This window comes from Trachinotus anak, unplaced genomic scaffold, assembly GCF_046630095.1.
Source record: "Trachinotus anak isolate AG129_WGS33_773 ecotype Australia unplaced genomic scaffold, CSIRO_AGI_Tana_v1 ptg000008l, whole genome shotgun sequence".
NCBI lineage: Eukaryota > Metazoa > Chordata > Actinopteri > Carangiformes > Carangidae > Trachinotus > Trachinotus anak.
In genome coordinates, this window is record NW_027273859.1 from 26,567,501 (window position 1) to 26,580,223 (window position 12,723).

At 37.2% G+C, this 12,723-nt stretch overlaps 1 protein-coding gene and 1 long non-coding RNA gene across 10 annotated transcripts in view; one reads left to right on the forward strand and one right to left on the reverse strand.

Moving 5' to 3' along the window:
• slc4a4a (solute carrier family 4 member 4a) overlaps positions 1–2,989 on the forward strand; it is a 60,844-nt gene extending 57,855 nt beyond the window's left edge. For all 5 annotated transcript variants that reach the window (XM_071483893.1, XM_071483894.1, XM_071483897.1 and 2 more), the window contains one exon: positions 1–2,989. This exon is cut by the window's left edge and continues 436 nt beyond it. The gene's annotated coding sequence lies outside the window, so the exon portion shown is untranslated.
• LOC139624626 (uncharacterized) overlaps positions 1–12,723 on the reverse strand; it is a 98,963-nt gene that overhangs the window by 4,740 nt on the left and 81,500 nt on the right. For 4 of the 5 annotated variants that reach the window (XR_011691698.1, XR_011691699.1, XR_011691700.1 and 1 more), the window contains exons 5-6: positions 6,635–11,981; positions 4,295–4,367 (exon numbers count right to left, since the gene is read on the reverse strand). This is a non-coding gene — a long non-coding RNA (uncharacterized lncRNA). The remainder of the gene's footprint in view (positions 1–4,294; positions 4,368–6,634; positions 11,982–12,723) is intronic. The other variant, XR_011691697.1, reaches the window with a different exon arrangement.

Genomic DNA, 12,723 nt, shown 5'->3' on the forward strand with positions numbered 1-12,723 from the left:
TCAACAGTAAAATGCTGCAGCTCTCTGACCATGCATGGAGTGCCCTCCCTGCTCTTTATATATATATATATATATATATATATATATATATCTGTCTGAATTTTTATATACATTACTCTAATAACATTTTTCCTGTAGCAGGAAAATTATGTTTTTATAGCTCTACCTCTTGTTTTAGATTCAGTGCTTATTTTGAACAAATGCAACATGTTGATTTTTGACGCAGCGTGGGGGGGTTTGATATTTTTCTCTCTGTCCTCTTGCAGAGATGAAATGATTCAAGAGATTCACTGTATTATAGCTTGTGAAGGAAACGTGTGCAAATAGATATTTTAAGGAAATTAACAGTTAATTAACAATGCATATTTGTATGTGCAGATGAGATGAATATTTTTATCATCACTTTTTGATGCACTTTTGATTGCTTCACCTTCTCTTTCTAATTTTCTGAATCTTTCTTCCGCATGTTCACTTTGAAACTTTTGTTACTTGTTTAAATTAAATCAAACGTGTCTCTTTTTTGTTTTTCTTTTTTTTAAAATGATTTTGTTGTGCGTGTATGTTGGTAACCTTTTCTTATGTTATTCATTCTTTTCTTTTCTTTGTGGGTAGAAAACAGTTCAGATACACGATTATCCGATTTTCCTCAGCCAAACTTAAACTCTAATTAGGAGTGAATATCATAATTGCTTGTGCTTTACCTAAGTGGCTTATAAGAGATTGATCCAGACTGAAATTCTTATGGTAACAATATGACCAGGGATTATAAGAAGGGAATCAAATCCATGTAAGCTCCATGGTTTATTTGTTTTTGTCTCAGCTGCTGTTGGATTTATCTGATGTGAAAATGGAAACACGTTTCTTGTTGTTTTATATATTAAAAGGACAGATTTGGATTTTTTTTCAAGTCTATCCTCAAAAAATACTCACAGGCCTGTGTCTACATCGAGGGGGCGATGGGTGCCTGTTATTATTCCTCCTGGCAAAGCGAGCCCTTTGTAGTGCGACGCCAGTGTCAGACATGGGGGACAGAATGATATCAGCTGATGTATCTCACTACAGATATATCAGTATCAGTCAGCTGTTACAGCAACAACAGTTTGCAGACCAGAAATGCATAATTATATCAGAGGTCATTTAGTGACAGCGCCTCCATCCGAAGTTTGTCGACCAGGAAGCACTGACATGTTGATTTTTCAACTGTCAAATGGTAAATAATAATAATAAAAACAAAGCCTACAATACATGGACAATAAACTGATATGCTGATTTTTGAGAGATCAATAAAGGCTTCAAAATTCCTGTATACGGTTATAATCCACAGTGCTTGTTCTGTATGTAAATCTGCTAAAGCTAATATGAGCCATCAGCTGTTTGTTAGTGGGGATCTGCCTCCTGGATTCAGTTCTTTAACTTAACTAATCCAGACTAACATCTTATCATCAAGTGACCCTGTTAATATAAATCCAGTTAATTCTTTTTAGAGGTTTGATTTGTTAAACTTGGATAAAACTATCTTGAACAACATAGTCTTATTTTGAAAAGACAACATAAGATGACGATATGATTGGCTGACATGGCTCCATGACTACAGACAGTGCATTTTCACTTCTTTTGCTCATAGTTTTCCAAACTAAACTGAATAAAAATTTCAAAATTAAATTACAATAAAAATATCAATATGTACCGATGACCGATATTGATGATTAATTAAGTCAACATTTTCTGTTATTGCCAATGTAAAAATGCAAGTATCATTTGTATCTGAAAATGATTTAATTCATCCAGCTAACTAAATAAACCAGCCTGATTTACAGGTTGGGTTTGAGGACTTGTAGCTATGACAACCAATAATAGAATAGAAAACCAATAACTAGAAACAAGCTTATTTCAAATCATCAGCAGTTACATCTAACTAACTCAGGCATGAAAAAACAAGGTCCAGGCAGCCGCAGGTTTATCACCAGTGTTGAGTGCAACAAACATAAAGCTAACAGGACGTCTCCCTGCGCTGCTGCTCAGCGAGCAAACAATCTTTATACCACAAAGACTGTAAGTTTGGAAGATAGCGACTTGGTCAGTCTGACTTCAGCTGATTTCGTCCCCCATCTTTCACAGTGCAGTCACTCCAAGTAGGGGCCGTCTGAGGGCCAGTACGGACAGGAGGGGGGATGACAGTAACCCATGATGCGCTCCACGTGTGTGACAGACTTCATTTGTCTGTTAAAACGAGGCATTTTTCTATTTCACAGGATTCCCTACAGAGTGACCAGTGAGTCCACAGTCACACACAGAAAAAACACAGCCCCTCACACCTGACAGCTCAACTTTCACTGGCCAGTATTACCCACAGAACAACAAGCCAGACCAGCTTCCTGAGCACTGTTCCTCACTGACAGTATCCCTGCTGTATCTCTGAAGGGCACACTGAAGCACTTTCTCACTTTGATTTTTAGGTCGAAGTGGGTCACAGATTAGATTTGAAAGTCCACGCTGTCCTCAGCTCCACTATAACACTATGAAACGAATCTGCGCGATAAACGAGCCGCCTTCTCCTGTAAATCATGTACATAAAGGCATGTCGGCTCAAACCAAAAGGCAACGAGTTACTTTGTACCGTCACTGGTCAGTGTGTTTCATTTGTTTTTGTCCGTTTGTTTCAGTCCATCAGCCGAAGTAACGTTGTACATCAGTGTTTTTCGCCGTCAACAGCCGGAAGTAGAGACAAGTGTGACTTAATGTCTGGGTCGTGTTGTGTGGGGAGTTGTTAGTTTAAAGTGTGTCATATTGTGTAAGCATGTCAGACAAAAATCTGCTACATGAAATCAAAAACTTGTTAATGATGTTAATTATAGAGTACAGATTACTGATTCTTTTTTTTTTGATTAACTTTTTGTGACTTTTTAGAACAGGTGAAATTGTTTATTTTAGAATTTATATTTTTCAAATGAAATGTATATTGAAAATAAACAGAAATATCAGACAGTGATGGCGTGCTGCTTTTTTTTGGCTTTACACCCCCACATTTAATCAGTGCTTTATAACAGATTATAATGCAGCTGTGAGCAGATCTAAGTGTTTGTTAATGTATTTGTCAACAACTATAACACAAGTGAAATCTGGAGTATAAACCAATAAAACACAGTTGTAATAATATCAAATTTGTTTTCATGGGAAAAGTTATGATTGTTGACAAATATTGTAGATTAATTAACTGTCACATTACGGTTTGCCATTTATGGAAATATTTATTTTCTGCTTAGTAACGCTGTAAAATAAAATTTAAATTTTTGTAAAAGACAATTTTAGATTTTGTGTTTTTGCAAACATAATTCCAATTATCCTGTGCTGTAAACCAGAAGCCAATAACTAGGTTTTAATGGCTCTGTGTCAATAAACTATTCTATTGCAGTATGATAAACTATTAGAGCTGAAATGATTAAGTAACGTTTAAATAATTTTCAAGCAAAAATTCCAAACAATCCTGAGTTTCAACCTCTTTGTTTCTGAGGATTTGCTGATTTCTTTTTACTTATGTGGCAGTTAATAATTTTTAGTTATTTGGACTGGTGATTGGACAAAAGCTATTTGGATACATCTACTTCGGCTTTAAACAGGTTACGAACATTTTACGGACCAAACAATAATTTAATAATCAACAGATTTATTGATAATTGAGAGGGAATAACTATTAGTTTATCAATAGATTGAAAGGATATAAATGAGCTATTTTGATATTTGATTTATCAAAGCGAAAGTGCCAAACATTTGTCAGTTCTAGCTTCTCAAATGCGAGTTTTTCTCAGTTTAATATCACAGTTAATTTAATATCTTGAAGGTTTTTACAACTAAACTAAATATAGAATTTGTCACCTTGGGTTTTAGGAAACTGTGATGGTCTATTTATTTTTACTAGATTCTAATATTTTACAACAATATCTTTATGTAAATAATTATTTTAGTTGCAGTCCCGGTGAGCTACACCCAAACATATTGATACTGAGGTAAATTAAAAAAAAAAAAAAAAATGCCACCAGGCAGTAAATTCACTTGAAAAAAAACAAATGATAGATGTTAAAGCTTTTTGTAAAGTTTAACTTGTGGAAGCATTTCACGATCTGAGTGTATCTGACATCCATCTGCACACATTTTTTTCTGTATGAAGTTTACTATAATACTACACTATAGTTCCATAATACTACTGACTATTATCACTGACAGACACTGAAGCTGCAGGATATTTACTGTTACAGGATATTTTTTTTATCTCCACACATCATCGGGTTGTACTCACTGCTTGTCAACAGATGATGCTCATGTTTCTGAGTCTGCAGCTCCCTCTGGTGTCAGAGCAGCTGCAGCACAACCTGCAGACGAGAGGCTCAGTTACATCAATGAGATCACTGCAGGCTGGAGAAACATCTCCACTACAGACACCACCACCACTACCACTAGTACTACTTTTACTACCACAAATACAACTTCAGCTACTGCTAGTCCTTCTTTTATGGTCACATCAACACAAGTCAAGTATCATTGACAGGAAGTTTTTTGTTTTTTTAACTTTATTTGCACAAAGTTAAGAGAATACAACATAAAACATGATAGGTAACAATAGGACAGTGCAGGGAGAGGCAAAAAGCCACAATGGGCTTATTTTTAAGCCTCCAACTTACATTACAGGTTAACATAAATAAAAAATACAAAACACAAAATAACATGAAAAAATTAATAAAAATAATAATGACTAACAACAATAATATATGTTAAAAAAAAACGGAAAATATAAGTGTGTGTGGATGTGTGTACGTGTACGTGTGGTAACTCATTAGCAATAATAACAATAATAACAATAATAGGGAGAATAATAATAAAATACCAACATAGACAATACATTACAAAACAGCAGTTAAATGACCTTTTAAACATTTTTTAAAACAATTCACAGAAAATGCTAAATGGGAGAAACTGTTCCATAACTTAGTACCTCTAAATCTAATTGTAAATTGACCTCTGATAGTGAGGAGTTTAGGGAGATGAAGATTTGCAGATTGGCATGTTGAGTAAGAATGAACCTTTGAATTTTCATTGAAATAAGTCTTGAATTGTTCTGGAATATTTCCTTCATTTGAGAATATCTTATAAAGAAAAACACATATTTGAAAAATATTAATGTCATAAATACTTAGAATCTGAAATAAAGGAGCAAATGAAATGTGTGACTCTGATTGAGTAGCAATCCTAACAAAGCGTTTCTGGAGGATCAAGGTTTTGTGAAGAGTGGAAGGAAATGTACTTGTCCAAACTATATTACAGTAGGACAAATGAGGATAAATTAAACTATAATAAAGAGTAAGGAGACAGTTTGTAGTGACAAGATGACTAATCCTCCTTATAATGCCAATAGATTTGTTTATCTTTCTATTAACACAATTGATCTGATCTCTCCAATTCAAACTCTCGTCAACAACAATTCCCAGGAATCTTGTATTAGACACCTGTGGCATCTCAACAGACTCTAATATAATTTTAGATAAATCCTTCAAGTACCACTTGTTACCACTTGTTAACTTATTTTCAGTACCACTGAAAATAAGTTAACAAGTTGTTGAATGAGTATTTTTGTCTAAAAGTAACACAGTCATGGAAAAGCTGAAGTAAATACTACAAATATCCCTCAAGTTGAAGTAAACCCAGCATTTTAAAAATTCCATAGAAAAATATACAAAGCAGTGATGGTAAATTTGCTGATATTTAACCTCTTTCTGTCTAATGGAGAGCTCCACAGTTCATTAGCAATTACTTAAGAGCTGATCAGTAAATTACTAAACAAAAAACTACTCTCATGACCAATTTTTAACTACTACTTTAAACTGTATCACTTTCATCACCTGTATTTCTACTTCTACCACTGCCAACAGTTGTACTAACACCACCACTACTGCTATCACAACATGTACTATTACCACTACCACCACAACAGTACTGACAGATACTGAAAATGCACAGTGTACTGCCAGGACCCAAAACCACCCCAGCACAGTTTCATTTGTCCATTTGTCCTCAGCTTTGTGTTTACTGGCAGTTAGCAGTCAACAAGGTAAATAGTTTCCTGAATTATCTACAGGTCTCCTCCTCTCCAAAATAAAAGCACTGAAGGCAGTTTCACATTTAAAGTCAGTGTTTCGCCGACGCAGCACGGTGGACACAGGACATCAGGGAAGAGTTGGGATCTTAGTCTGCTAATTTATGAACCAGACGTTCAGGAATGTTTTACCAGCAGCCGAATTATCCGCAGGGGTGTCCTCCCCTCCGTGACAAACGGCCCAGTGGATTAAAACCAGTACAAACACCGAATAAAGCAATGTCAATTAAAAACCAGTGATTCGGCAGCGCTGTACGGTGGATACAGCACATCGGGGAGTTTTGGGAGCTAAAACTGCTAATATAACTAAATATAACTTCTAATTTATGAACCATAGGACCGGGATTTTTTTTTTCCCCCTCTCATCCATATCAAACGGACTGGGCGGATTAAAACCGGTAAAGACACCGAATCAGGGAGAGTCAGTCTAAAATCACGATGCGCAGACGCTTCTCGGCGGACACAACCTCTCTGAAACACAATCCTTACCTTGGTTTCTTTGATAACTTCTGAACCAGACTTCCGGGATGTTTTTACAGGAACTCCACGTAGCTGCTAATCCACCAAGCCGGGGGGTCGAGGCCGACACACGGCACCCCACAGCTGAGGCATGGACCTCCGTGAGGGAGGGTCCTCAGCCGCCATTTGCCTGGCTGTCCTCTCTGACAGACGTTTGATGATTAAAATCCTTCTTCCGGTTTAAACATATAGTTGAAAACGACCGAGGTGTAACACGTGTGTAAAAAGAGTCAAATTTGAGCTTCTGGCTTCGCTTTTTTTTTCTATCTTTGCTTCAACTTATTGAAAAACATTTAGGCGAACCATGGCGCTGACGCATGCGCATACGGGATATGACATCATTGACAAGCGACTAAATAAAACGGAGCTAAATCACTATTTCTCTGTTTTGGGAATTGCTAGAAACATTTGGGATAATGTAAGAACAAAACTCAAAAAATGTATAATAATTTTTAGGCATTTGGATGTGATGTGCCTGTACTGAGTGACACTTATTAATCAATGTCCTTCGAAGTATAGGATTACAGAGTCGTAGAGGATGAATAAAGAACAGAGGACAAAAAAAAACAACAACAGAAAGGTATTTCCTCTGACAGGATAAATATAAACTACAGATATGAACCGTATCATTAAGATGCTGTGTCTGAGCTCCGGAGGAAAACAGCGTGAATAATCACAGTGATCCACATTGTGTGTTCGTCTACTGACGTCATGCAGCGTCACTGTTTTATTCATAGTTTTGTGAGGTTTTTTTTTTGTTTGTTTGTTTGTTTGTTTGTTTGTTTTTTGTTTGTTTTTTTTTACAGGAAAATGACAAAGACATAAAATGCCAATTTAAATAGCAGCATGGAGATTCACAGACAAAATCTGATGAGGGCATTTGTCAAAAGGAGAGAATGGAGACGTTTGACAAGCACAGATTCATTCATTCATTCTCTAAACTGAGAATAATTTTCTGATTGATGGACTAATGGACTAATTATTCAAGTACTACATTGTTCCCTAGACCTCAGTTAACTCACTTCTTGAGATTGAAAGATCAAAATGTGTGTGTGTGTGTGTACGTGTGTCTAAAAGAAGTAATAATGTGTCTTTACCACCCTTTAAAATATAAAATATAAACTTAAAGTCTAATAGTTTGCATGAGACCAAAGTAATGTAAATGATGAACTCTTTGAACTTTTGAAAACGCATGGTGTTTAATACACAGACAGTCTTTAGAGACACGTATACAAAACAAAGCAACAATCACACTGAGTGCCACTGAACATGAATTCTAGTGAAAATGAAAAGTGAAAACCAATACAACTTGTGAAAACTCACATCTCACAGTGATGTTTTTCTCTCCTCCCTTCACTCATCTTGAGGTTGGCACCTTACATCATATGACACATACATCTCTCTCACACACACACACACACACACACACACACACACACACACACACACACACACACATTTGTAGGTTTTGTTATTGCTACATAGCCAGTGTTTTACCATCTGTTTACTTACCAGGAAATGTTGCAGGTTCAGCACTAAACGTTATTCCTCTTGTCTTACCGAGTCAGTGTATCGTCCAGTCTGCCCTGCAGAAGTAGTGCTGCTCAGAGGATGTATTATAACCTCCTGTCTTGCCTTGTCTTGCCAACACCATGGTGGCTGAAGCTGCTGGCAAGACTGGTAAGTAAACAGCTGTTAATGCTAACGGAGGCTATGTGGCGATAGCAAAACTTGGTTGTAGTTATAGGTTTGGCAAAATACAATATTGTTCATTTACATAATGTTAAAAACACTCATAATTTACAAAACAACTTATAAAGTGTGGTGTATAAAACAAATATGAGGTTTGCAGTTCATAAAACCAACCTTGCGTCCAGCTTTAACACTGTAAACAAATGGTGGAGATAAAATGTATAGGAAGAGTTTTTATGGATGTTTCTGTCATAATGATTCAGCTGCTCTTTTGAAAGCAGCTTTGCTTCCTTTATCTTCCTCCCTCAGCTCTCTGCCTCTCTCTGCTTGGCTCTGTAAACAATGTGCAACACAAAATATGGAGCTTCACCAGTCGACAATTAGCTTATTACAGTGTTACGGGACTAAGAGCACGATACCCAACGAACCATGATAGAATTAGCTGCTACGTTATGAGGACTACAGCTTGTGTCTGCACGTCTTGTGCATGTCTATCATAGAAACATCCAGTTACTAATGCCGCTATATGTTAGATTTATGCTACAAATATATTTTAACTTATATCTGATTGGAAATTACCTATTTGATTATTATCCATTAATAATTTTCTCAGTTAATTGTTTCGTCTATAAATTGTCACAAAACTCAACTTCACGGATCTCATGGAGACAAGATATTCAATTTCCAACAATATAAAACAGAGAAAAGCAGCAAATCGCCACATTGAGAAAGTAGAGCCAGAGAATATTTGACATTTATACATGAAAAATGCCTGAAACAAATAACTGATTACCAAAATAGTTGTAGATAGTGTGTTGACTGACTGAAAGCATGCATATGAATGCATATTAGTTTTCCAAAATGGACCGACCATTTTCCTGCAGTGAAAAGGAAACTCATCACACTGTGTATATTGTGCTCTCAGGGCCAGCGTACAAGTACCTTAAGTACCCCATAATGGTACTTAAGTCGATCCTCAGTGCTACAAACATTACACAAATACACAAGGGCTTCAGACTAACAAGCTATCAGCTACGACACAATAATCACTAACGCAAACAGAAAAAACAGGAGCAAACCACTTAAAACTCAAAGTTTAGAGTTTGCAAAATTTCATGCTCATTTTTCATACTAATGCCTCACTTAATGTGCAGCGTTAAAAACAAACAAATACAAGCAAAGTGGATTACAATTAACGTTCACAGACAAATACATCCTGCTTGCAACGTGCACAGCATTAGCTGACTAATAGGTACCAGCTAAGAAGAAATCAGTCACATAACCTCAGCTCCAGATATACAAATATACAAACAACTTTAACAGCAGAATAAATAATCTACATCCTAACAAAGAGTTTACAGAATCCTCACTTACACACAAACAGCGAAAAAAAAAGGCTTCGACTCAGAGAGGAGATGTAAGAGCAGGGGAAAATAAGAACTTGGCTGACTCTCACAGGACTGAGTCAGTAGCATATTTCTGCCATATTTTTGCCGAAATATGAGTTGTAGAGACATACTGAGCGCACAGATGGACAGTGGAGCAGCAGACCCCAAGAGATTTTCCTACCATGAGAACTGCCAAGTAAATAAAAGACATCCTTGTTATATGTGTGCTGAAAAATTTGCCTTTTCATAGCTTCAGGTTACATTACATAAGATTTACTGCAATTGAACGTGTAGTTAGGACCTGCTACATATTAAAATAGACATTCAAAAAACCAGCCTGTTGATATTTTACAATTTTTTAATGAAATCTCATGAGTGTGTGTAACCAAAGCCTGATACATCTCATTCCTCTGTGACACAGAGCTGCAGTATTGTCAAAAACTATTAGAAACACGTTAATGAGCCGCACTGTTGCACTGGGTGATATGTTTGCTCATTCTACCATGAACACACACACACTGTAGTTTATTTTGACACTATTCTGCTGACAGATATAATGAATAGAGCAGTGGTTCCCAACATTTTCCAACTTATGGCCCATTTGAAATTGTTGGCCAAATGTGGAGGCCAAGTAATGCCTTCTCAGAGCACTTGTTATTTTAATAACGACATAACATTCATGACTGAACTGAAAGCAGGTGAAACATGTAGGAGGCTCTGCAGTCCACATTTTAATATGAGGAAAAAAGCAGTTTTTAAACATTTTAATGTTTTAAAAGATATTTGGCTTTTAAACATTGATCGTACTGTCTTCTAAGTGATTTGTCAGCCCACTTGCAATACCTTTACTGCCCCCTGGTGTGCTGCAGCCCTAATTTAGGGTTGGGAACAACTGCACTAGCGCAGGATGTTGGAAAGTACAGAAAATAGAAAATTAACTCTTGTTTCTATCACATCCTTTCTTCTATGTATTCAGCATGCTAACCAGCTAGCCCCGGCCAGTCTCGTCACTTTCTGATAGCGACTCACTGTAGCCTCCAGTCTGCCCTGAAGACGCAGTGCTGCTCAGAGGGCGTATTATAACCTCCTGTCTTGTAAATGCAACAATGGCTGAAGCTGTTGTCAAGAGATAGTCACCACCACCACCTGCTCCCGGCAAGAAGCCACATTCAGCAGCAGAGAAATCTTACAAATAGCCCATTTAAAGCCTCATATAAAACATAATGAACAAATAAATCAGATGTATTCTTTTTTTATCTAACTACCATGCAGTATATAATGTAATTAAAATCAGCCTCACCTTTACCAGCTGCAGCATTAAAGTGATATGTACATCAATAATTATAATCCAATAATATACATAATTCTGCCAAATGAATACTTTCACTTTCAGTGATGTAAATATATTTCCAATGTTTACTCTAGTCAAACTCTGAATACATGACTTTTAGTTGTAACGGATTATTTCCGTTGGAGGTGGAGCCAGCACACCAACTACAAACCAGCAGCCACCAAACTGACCTCAGATCAACGAACACCTTCATGTGACCTTAAGCTGATATTAATCAACAAGCTGAAAAATGATGTTTGTTTAGCTCCCACTAATATTTAATTCAACTAAGCAGCTCTGCCCCTGAGAAATGTTACATAACTTCACACCTGATGTGCTCAGGTAAACACAACCATTACATCTCAGCAGATCTAACGGATGTGTGTCTGTGTGTCTGTGTGTGTGTGTGTGTGTGATCTGGGACAGATGGAGAGCTGAGGCTGTGTAGTTTGCCTGCTCACCTGTAAAGAAACCTCTCTCTGCTCCCCTCACCACTGCCTCTGTGAAACAACCACTTTGTTTGCATCACAACTCTTCTTGAGCACGTCACAAGCGTTTACGCTGTTCATGCTCCTCATAGCTGTGACGGCGTCCCAGCACGTTGTCACAAAGTTTTGAGTCTGGCTGGATGCACAGATGTTCACCTCGTCCAGTGAAGCCAGATGGGGCTCCTAGGACGAGGGAGAGGATCCACATGATGTTTTATTACTGATCCTGGTGCACCAATATGCTCAGAATGTGCTTGTTGTTATTCTAGGTCATTGTCAAAACAACAAAACAAACCAAGGAATTGCTCGGCTCACTGTGCGCCCCCCCATACGGTGTGTGATGCATCATATATTAATCCTCCTCCTCTGTTTACTGCTTCCCTGGCTGCAGTTCACTGCTGTTCACCTTCAGTCTGTAGCTGATGAATAAGCAGAGAAGTCAAAGGCATAAGAAATAAGATGCATTCAGCTCCATGATTGAAAAAGACTGAAAGCCACAGAGGCAAATAAGATGTTTACTACTCTGCAACAGAAAAAGCTGAGAGGTCAAGGGGTCAATGTAAAAGATGTTTACTGAGCTACAGAGCTGAAGCAGTTTCTTGTTCCCAAACCCCCATACCTGGAGTTTACTATCCAATACCCTGAAAGAACTGAGGCCTTTTTTATTCTGGTCTTTATTTTCAATGTCAAGAACATTGACTCACTTTTTACCCTTTTAGAGTGAGCCATGGCCTGATATTTACAGCAATACAGAAATACAGCAATATGATCATTTAAAAAGTCACAGCTCAACCTTAATGAGACTGACTCATTTAAAATTTCATACAAACAGGATTTAAGTGCTCTTCAAAGATAAGCATCATTATGTATGAATTTGAGTTTTTTAATGCAGATCTGGACGTAGATAGCTATTATATCTTTCCATACTCTCAGTGCTGTGAATTGTGTGGCTCTGGCTGAGGTGTCTGCTTTCTGACCCTTCATCCTGATGAGCTGGATTTACTGTCTGACTCACACATATTTGGTTCCAGTCACCCTGGAACTGAATGAGAGTGAATCAGTACGAGAGCTTTTGACGCAAATGAAAAATCCTCAGCTGTGACGCACATGTGTAACTGCCCAAGTTACGATGAAGGGAGAAGAATTTGAGTCGCACCTGCT